Here is a 9,947-nt window from a genome sequence, read left to right on the forward strand (position 1 = left end):
CTGAGCGTCCTGGAGCCGCTGAGACGCGTTACCAGGAACTGGGTGGCTCAAGAGGACAGAAATTTGTTCTCTTACAGTTCTGGAGGCTCGGTCTGAAACCAGGGCGTCGGTAAGGTCGTGTGCCCTCTGAAGCTCTAGGCAGAAACCCTCGCCTGCCTCGAGCGATCATCCGGGTTCCAGGGCTGATAGCCCATTGCTCTAGTCCCTAGCGTCTCCTTCTCTGTGTTTCTGCGTGTCCCTTCCTGATCCAGTATGCTCTCATCTTGACGCTTACCTTAATTACATCTGCAAAGACCCTGTTTCCAAATACGATCATGTTTTCCTGGTTGAAGCCTAACCGATGAAACTACCAGTGCTAAAAGAGGAAGGAGAGAAATTTTTCATCATTGTCAATTAGTGTATTAGTTACATCAAAAAACAATGTAAATCAGTATATTACTTTATACTAACAGATGTAGTATTTATGGTATAACTGTAGCTGTATCAATATTGATATCTTGGAAGAAAAAAAGGGAGAAGCAAGAAATAATTTCTGACAACTTTTGAGAACTCAATAATTCCTAATAGTGATTTCACGACGGTTAACAATTGTACTTTATGAGGAAAGCCTGTGGCTGCTGCTCTATCACAAGGTCTTTCACGGGGACTCTGCAAGTCCATCAAGCGCCAGCAGCCTCCTCCTGGAACATGATCACAAGGCTAGGTGCTGCCGCTGGAGTGGGTCAGAGTTACTCTGAGATCGAAGCTCAGGGCTTGCAAGTCTCACTCCTTCTCTTAGGGTATCAGTGAAATAGGCCAGGATTTGAGAGATGTTGCCTCTCATTGACTCTTTTGTATCACATCCCTTTGTCTGGCTGTTACCATCAATAGAGTGGTGAACCCAGTGATTACAGGTTTGCAGGGTTTAACCTCAGCAAGACCGTGTGGAGCCTGGCCTGTCATCAGTGCCCTCGGCGTCCCTGCTGCGGCCCCATTAGGGCCTTCGCAGAGCCTTCCTTTCCTCCTTTTCGGGGCTTCTGTCTGCTGCCATGGCCTTGAGATTTTGGGAGGGACTATCTCATCAATGTTTTACTGTTAATTTGATTTGTTGCCTCCTTCCCCAGAACTGTGTACCTGCTTTCTCAGTTTCTAGCAGGAAAAGGAGGTCTAAAGGGAAAATTTAAAAAAAGGAAAAGGTGGTCTAAAAGGAAAATTCCGAATACTGGTACCTGGGTAGGAGACGTATTTTGCAACAAGGAGCTCCCGTTATCCCTGGAGTCACCTTTCATAGGAAACAGCCCAGCCCCTTCCCAACCTGAGATGCTAATAATGTCGGCATGTAGAAGACACGGCGGGGTGTAGACACTGATATGACACGGCGGGGTGTAGACATTGATATCCCAGACCATGATTCATCACTCCTGACACCAGGAGGTGTCTGAGCCATGAGCTATCCTCCCTCGCTCCTTTAGTACTACTTCCTCTTGCAAACAAAAGCTTTTTACGTGGTGTATAATCTGTAAGGCATAAATTGGACTCATAAATGGATATTTATTTTTATGTAAATCTTGGCAAACTGAGGCAGCTACTTTACAGAGGTGATTAAAATTTAAAAGGCATCATTGTGAGTAGAAGATAATAAAGAGTTGTTATTTACAATGGCCATATTTACAATAAAATGCTAAATTTATTTTAATAAATAATAATTTTATATTTATGGAAGGCATTTATAGACAAGACAATAAAAACTTCCACTTCTGCTTACTCAGTTTTTCTGTATGGCATATAAATCAAATCCTTCATTCAATACTGTATTCATACTTTGAGCTTGCTGTGTTTTATCAGAGTAGTCAAGTCTATTGTTTCTTAAATCTGTTCTCTTTATAATAAACAACTTTATTGATTTGGTTCAAGCTCAGCTCCAAATATAGCAGAATAACGCTAATGGCCCAAGAAAGACAGAGAAATGAGAGAGCATTTTATCAGCATGTTTCAATGTCATAGGTAAAAGCCATGGTGGTTAGTAATTTCTTTGTATACTAACCACTTACAAAGTCCTTAAATAGGAGGCTTAATAACAGAGTCCAAGTCACCATTGTTTTCTTCAGGCTTCCAAAAAAAACAAACTTTTTTTTAAGCAAGTATTTTTACTTGAATATTTTTAATAACTTTAACTGATGACAAAGGGAAAGTTTTCTTGTGAGTGTGTGTGGCAGGGGAATTGTATGTTTTGGAAGTTTTCCAAAATTCTGCCTCATTCTATCACAGAAAAAGGCCTATCCTAGTTTTAACCCAAAACGTAATATTGTCAAAGTAGGTTTAATGGGTTAAAAATAAGTCTCACTAAGTTGAAACAATGAGAAATTCAACATATGGTGAGACACTATGCCTGGCAGTTTATTATGTGCTAGGCTCTGCATTAGGTGCTACGGTTAGAGCACATTGTCACAGAGGTGGCCTATGCCTAGGAGACAGCTCTGGGCACATGCATACCAAAAGGCATCCACTGAAGTGACGAATAGATAATGTCCAAAATTTGTCTGTAAACATAATGAATGTGTGGGAGTAATCAAGACACCAAGGAGCAAATTCTTTCTCATGGGAAGTGGATACAAGCAGTGGAAAGCTGATGCACCTAACCAGAACTCTTGCTTTAAGAATTTGTGATTATCACAACCACCCCCAACTGGACTGTAAAGTGAACTGTGACAACTGCAAGAGAATCTCATGGACCCTTAGGGATGAACCTAGGATGCTTGACTCTTGCCTCGGACTCTCTTAATCGTCAAAATGTCACAATCTATGAAATGTGACAGCCAAATATGACATGTTATAACTAAATAATGAAGTCATTACCTCAATTTATCTGTGTTCATGGCTGAACAATGACTCTAAACCTTAGATCTATCCTCATTTCCAATAAATACTACAAACACGTTTTTGGTATAGAAACAAAAACCAGGTTTTCTTTTGATATGGCACCATGGATCTCAAGTGTATTAAACCATGGCCCCCAAGGACTCACACCTCCCAGCGGTTGTGCCCACATTACTCTAGGCTTGGCCAGTGGGATATTAGCAGACACAATGCATACAGGAGATTAATAAATGCTGCCCACTGGGGCTTGTTCTTGTGGAATCTAGCTGCTGTGTGAAGAAGTCCAGACTAGCCTTGTGGAGAGAGAGAAGGAGAGAAACCTTCAAGCATCCCCACCAAGGTCCCAGACATGAGTGGAGCTATCCAGAGTTATTCCAACTCCAGATGTCTTTTGACTGCAACCATATGAGGGAGCCTATGTGAGACCAGCAGAAGAACCAGCTAGCTGAGCCCCCACCATCCTACAGCATCACGAAGAAGGTTATTATTTTGAGTCACCATGTTTATTCTGTTAAACAACAACTGATACCTCCAATATTGGGGGACTTTGAATAAATGTTAGAAGAAGGAGGGGGGAGGAGGGGCAGAAGATGGAAAAGGAAGATGAGAAGGAGGCGAGAAAAGGAAATAAGAGGAGGAAAATTTTCTTCTATACATCTAAAGGTTAAAACCAAGTAAGCAAGTTAACAAGACTTGGTGAGAGTTTTTCAGATCTTAACCATTTTCCTTGGTTTATATATAACTTAAAAAATTCATTATGTTGTCACTGTCCAGTATATGTCTTCACAGATAGCAGATTCCCAAATCAGCCTCCCAGTGGAAAATTCACCCATGCAGATGATCAACTGTGAAAATCTGTGTGCAGCCTTGTGAAAAAGCATCAAATTTAGAATCCATGGCAAGGCTTTTGGACACAACTATTCCATCTCAAGGCCCATATTAGCTGAAAATTGCTCTGGAGGAGTAAATAAGCTGACATCTGCAATGAATTTGCAGCAACCACTGTTATCTAACACCTGCCCCTCCAATTAAGAATGCCGACCTTTTTGAAGTTTTAAGGAAGAGTAGTTTTTTAAATATGTTTCTCTTCAGTTATTTTATAATCGATCTTTACATCGTCCTTGGACATTCAACCCTAAATCACATAGTACACTTGCTCAATTTAACCACACTGAGATGAACCAAGTAGTCAAGGAAGGGTTGTCAGAAATAGCTACAGAGAAAGGACGGTGGGGGGTAACATAGTGGAGGCAGAAAAAGCAGACATCTGAGAGTTGTAGTCCTCTTTGCTTGGTGGTAGTTCACTCCACAGTTTTTCTTCTTAACGAACTAAGAATGCTTCGTGCCTGCATTTCTCAGGGGGCTCTGGGAGTTTGAAGAGGCCAGGTTTTCCTACCTGCAGCTTGAAGATTAAAGGCTTAGGGACTTCTTGAGAGACTGCTTTTCCCCAGTTACTGATAGACTGAGGACAGGAAGTACTGACTGCTCTGAATGGGTAAAAACAGGCCCAGTTTGGAGTCATCCTTCTCTGTGGGTGGCAGCTGCCCACCATGACATGGTGGGATATTTATGGTAAATTAACCTCTGGTGATTGGGAAGAATTTGAAAGAAAAGGAGCATGAGTTGTGAATTCTCAGGTCTAGTTGGGGTAAGATAGATTTAGAAAAATATTCATTAGAAGAACTGCTTTCAAATAAAATCGAAACCAAACACCTCAGTAAATGTTCATTTTGAACATGTGGCTTTCTAACTGTATTTTCTAACTATATTTTCATAAGTTGTATCAGTTTCTTACTGCTCCTATAACAAATTGTTATCTGGCTCTTCCTGAGTCCCTTTTGTAAGTATCCTTGTGATTACATTGGGACCGTACGCATAATCCAGGACAATCTTCCCATCTAAAGACCCTTAGTCACATCTGCCAAGTCCCTCTGCCATGTAAGATAACATTTACAGGTTTCAGGACTAGCACATGGCATTTGGTGGGGCGGGGAGTGGATGGGCATTATTCAGCCTATCACCCAAGAAGTCCTCTCTTTTTCAGCCATTGCTGTTCCTATGTCTTTCTGATTAAATAATTCTACTTTCCTGCCTCATAAATTAAGTACTGTGCTGGAAAACATGGAGTAATTTTGCTGTCCAAGGATTCTCAGTGCCCAAGATCACTACTGTGAACAGTGAATTTTCACTGTGGAGAATTAAAGATGCAAACGGTGCCGGGCTTTGCTCTGACCAGGAGGCGGGGAGCTTCCAGTGTAAGGTTCTAATGGCCAAGGCTCTGTTAGAAGAGAGTGGCCTATGGCGGGGAGTTGCCCAGGGCTGCCCTCCAGTGGGAGGGAAGACTCGGGGCCTGGAAAGCAGGACTTGGCTTGCCTGGAAGGAGCATCACAACTGGGAGATCTGCTCTTGTCAAGTATTTTCCCAGTTTCACCAAAACACTTCATAAGATGGACTGCACCAAGGATAACACAGCGTGTTAGGCAGGCCTTTAAAAATCATGGGTTCCAGGCCCCTTGCTCTGCTGCTGAGATACCCAGTCCTGGAGAAGTGAGGAGACTTACTCTGGCTCTTGGCAGAATAGTGGCAGAGCCAAGATCTGAACATAGCTCTTCGCGTTACAGTCCCATGATTTTTACGTTCAGCCATGGCACCTTATACATAAAAGATTACATTTCACTCAGCCCAGACCTAGGGACTCAGGGTTCTTACATTTTTGCCATCGATTTAGGAAAGAGGAAAGTTTCAAGCCTCCCGCACCATCTTGTTTAGGTGTAAGCAGCCCCAGGTTGGGTTGGTGTCCCTTGACTTCAGACTTGGAAGGTGGGTACCTCCACTGTTCCCTTTTTCGTGCCTCCATAACTGTTGTCCCTCAAGGAGACACCTGCCTGTTGAATTCTGGGAACTCTAGGGTTCCAGCTGGTAGACCTGCTTGGCTCCATTTGATCAATTCTTTCCAGACATGAAGTTTCACACAGTAATGGTATTAATTATCAGGGTTCCCAGCCTTTCCTTTGGCATCTTCACCAAATTTCCGTGGCTAAAACCCTGCAGGTTGTCAACGTCCAGCTCCTCAACCGTGAGTGAGGATCGTCCAGTGGGGAGAGGAGGGAACTGTGGTCAGTGTTCAAATCAGTAGAGCACTCATTTCCTCTGCCCTGGGGCACCCAGCATACTTGTATTCAGAAAACCCATCTCTCCATGATCTAATCCATGTATCTATTCACCAGGCACCTTTTGTACCACGTGGTTTAATCCCAAAAGCTCTTGCAGTGAGAATGCTTTTTGAGGGCTTTGTTGAGACTGGGAGAGGGGGGTCTCAATGCCGCCAAGGAAAATGGTCCCATGTGGAAGACCATTAAAGAACCCTGTCCCCCCCTCCTGAACTCCATATGCATTCTGAGCGTGGCATTGTCCATGCCAAGCTGAGGGCGGTGGCCCTGGTCTTCTTCATACAGTAGAGAAGACTGGGGGCCCAGAAAACAGAGACAGTAGAGAAAGATGTTAACTCTGAAACTCACCACCCCAGCTCTGAGTCAGAGCTGCCCCGAAGGCTGTGCAGGGCTGTGAAAAGCAGCAGGTATTTATGGAAGCAAAGAGGCAAAAGCATGTTGTTAGAAAAATTGTCCCCAAAGCCCTGAATTGGCCTTTTATCACTGTCACTCTGGCTTATAAACCCCTGTAACGTGTGGCTTTCAAGAAGGGGGAGCTAAGTTCAGTGCCCGATGCCCTGCCAAGAGCTATATAATGCATAGAATAAAAAAGACGAAATGTCTCTCCAGATGCGTTGCTTTTCCTCCCCACCCAACTCCCTTCCCTGGGGAAGAATCATAAACACAGACAGCAGAATGACGCTCCTTTATTATTTCGCCGAGCTCTTTCTCTGCAGATGACCTATAGAAGTGATTTAACATAGAGCTGCTGGAGTTCCTGCACTTTCCTCCGAAGCCGAGGCTGGCTGATTTCTTTGGGGTGTTATAACTATGACCTGCTCCATTAAGTAGCAAACAAAGTCCAGCTGGATATATCAAGCTCAGCTGGACTCTTTTGCTTTCACACAACCTGCTTGATTAGGAGAATCGCTGTGTCCTCGTCACATAGAGCCTCGTGCGGTCGGCAAAGATTGGGCTGCCATTGATTTCTGCATAATATGGATTCACACTGCCTTTCCGCAGCAGCGTGGCTTTCACACCCACAATAAACTAGCAAGGATTGGTTTTTCTCTTTCCAGTCTTCTGCTTCAGACTTAGGCCGGGGCTTAGTTCTAAAAATTAGTCACTCCTGGAGGTAATGTGTGGCTTATTACCCAGCACTTTACGGTGCATTAATTGCAGCTTGATTTAGACATTTCCCATTTGGTGACTTAGCTGCAATCATACAAACATGTCATGCTCTAAGTCAATAACGTGGGAGCAGAAAGGGAGCCAAACAATTGCAAGTGCCTCGTTTCTCTCAGGGGAAGGACCAGGGCAATTGTTCCTGTAACATGATGCTATTTGTTTATCGGGAAGTGGTGTTTATCTGGCTCCTTTTCTTAGAGTTGTTATTCATCCTGGACCTGTCTTCAGTAGCCTCACCCTTTATTTCTATGCCTATTTCCCTGTTTAAAAAAAAATCATGAAGCTTGAAAATTAGGGCAGCAAAGTACAGGGGTTTTATCAAATATTCCAAGACATTGTGCATACTATGCAAACCACAGGGACCACATATGGGTTGTGGTGGCCAAATCTTACCTGTATTCAATCGTTATTTTAATTTATGGTAATGCTTTTTAAATCATTGAGGAAGCATAATTCAGAGGCATGCCATCACAATCATTTAAGCTCTGCGTATGCAGTGATTATAGTATATATAGTGAAAATTGGATAATAGCATAAACATTCAACAATGGGGATGTAATAAATAAATTAAGGCTCATTCATACTGTGGAATGATATTCAATCATTAAAAATTATGTAGACCTATATTTGATTAGATGTTTCAATATTCTTTAGTGAAGGTTACACAACAAATGTATAATATAATACAATTTTCTTTCTTAAAAATTGAATAAAGCACTGTAAATGTGAATATATGTGTGCATTTTCTGGGAATATATAATATCATCGAAAGCACTGGTAGAGATCTATGTTCCAGTATGTATTAGATGTTATCCCTGAGTGGAGAAACTGACTCTTAGTAGATGGAGCTATATGAAATTGCCAAGAACCTACCATTTTGCTCTACAAAACAACATTTTCATACGGTTCAGTCTAATTTTTTTCCCATTGTAATTTTATGCATTTTTTGTTGTTAAAAAATATTGCTCATTTTTGTTATGCTTATAATAACGAAAGTTTTGCCATTCTTGCTTAGTTCTCTGAACTTACATTATGGTGGCACTTACCACCTTGTATTGCAATTGTGCGTTTGTTCTCTTCTCTCTCTACCCACCTACAATTCACCTACCATTAAACTGAGGAACCTAAGTTAGCTTTTATTCCTGCACCCTCAGTGCTTAGCACAGTGCCTGACTCAAGTAGACATCAGTAACATTTTGTTTAAGGAATGGCAGATGCCTTCTGATGGAGAAACTAAGAAGTTGCCTTGAATTGACTGGAGGCTGTCAAGCATACACACTTGCACATTATGATGCCATTGGGCAGGAATTCATTTGTAATTGTTTACCTGAAGGGTGCACAGAACTGTGCCGATCTAGTTGTACTCACTGAATCCTCTTTTGAGGGAGGCAGTGCCAACACTGCACATAGGATTTTGTTGTTTTATTGTGTAGAGTTTTTTGTTTTTTGCATTTGGAGATACAATTTAACCAGCAGTTCAATAATTCTACAACATGGCTAATAACAGTCTTTGTTCTGTGTGAAGAGGTACTACAATAAATGATCAAATCCTCAAAGTCTACAATAAATCCAGGTATTCTAAACAATACGGCTCATTTTAGTTATTTTTTTTTTAAATCTCCTAACAGTATTTAGGCCACAGTGCTAATAAAGTCATCAAAACCACAGATGGATGAATCTTGCCTCCTCTTTCCTTCCCTTATCCATATTTTGGAGAGCCTAAATAAAAAGAAAGCAAATATCAAAAATAGAGAAAGAAAGAGAGAGAGACAGAGAAACAAAGAAAAGGAGGAAGGGAAGGAATGAAAAAACAGTAAGAGTCAAGGTGATTCTCTGTAATTGGATAATGAAACCCCACTGGCAAGGATTCCCCTGCATTGATGTGTCGCACATGATCTACTAAAGACTGTCAGGTATCTTTCTACCTCCTGACATCTTTCTAGAAGAGGCAGTTGACAAGCTGGATTTAGAAGGCTCAAAGTGATTAAACTTACTGGTAATGGATAGCATGAATAAAACTGAAATTAGCCAATGGAGAGCAATTCTAGGAATGAACTAGCTAAACCATATGAGAGGTACTGAGCAGTGACCAGTGAGAAAATAAGGCGAAGTTGTGTGGGAAAATAAATAGCTGGCCTCAAAGCCCATAGTGTAGACTGTGAGCTTGAGTCAGAGTTTAAAAAAGAAAAGAATAACGGCATCAAAGACTACTTCTTTAGAGGTATTTGGAATTGACTGTATACGGGGAAATCATCAACACATCAAGAAAAAGTGGAACATGACAGCAGGGTTCCAGACAGGTTATAAGTAAGGAGGTCAGTGGGAAAAGGGCAGTTAATTCCAAAGAGAAAAGAACAGATATTTAACTACTTATCCTGAATCTTAAGGAAAATTTATATTGCAAAAGAATATGGAAACATCACTGTTTCAAAACTTAGAGCACATTGAACAAATAGTTCAACCAATTTTCTCTAAAAAATAATAGTTCTTATTGTTTGGTGTTTGCCAGGAAGACACGGGCATCTTGCAGGAAATGATGGATTAATGTCCCATGTGTGTCAACCCCTCCCTTAAACACACTGAAATGAAGCCCGGCCTACAGGTGTGCGAACGCATCCATGCCATTTCTCTTTGCCAAATGTAAATCCCCCTCAGAGCTTCACCTGACTTCACCAAGAGAAATCACCTTGGTTGTGAGTTCTGTCCATTCATGTTAGGTTCTAACTGACAGCCACAGGGTCCATGGGACCAGTA

Source organism: Manis pentadactyla, chromosome 6, assembly GCF_030020395.1.
Source record: "Manis pentadactyla isolate mManPen7 chromosome 6, mManPen7.hap1, whole genome shotgun sequence".
NCBI lineage: Eukaryota > Metazoa > Chordata > Mammalia > Pholidota > Manidae > Manis > Manis pentadactyla.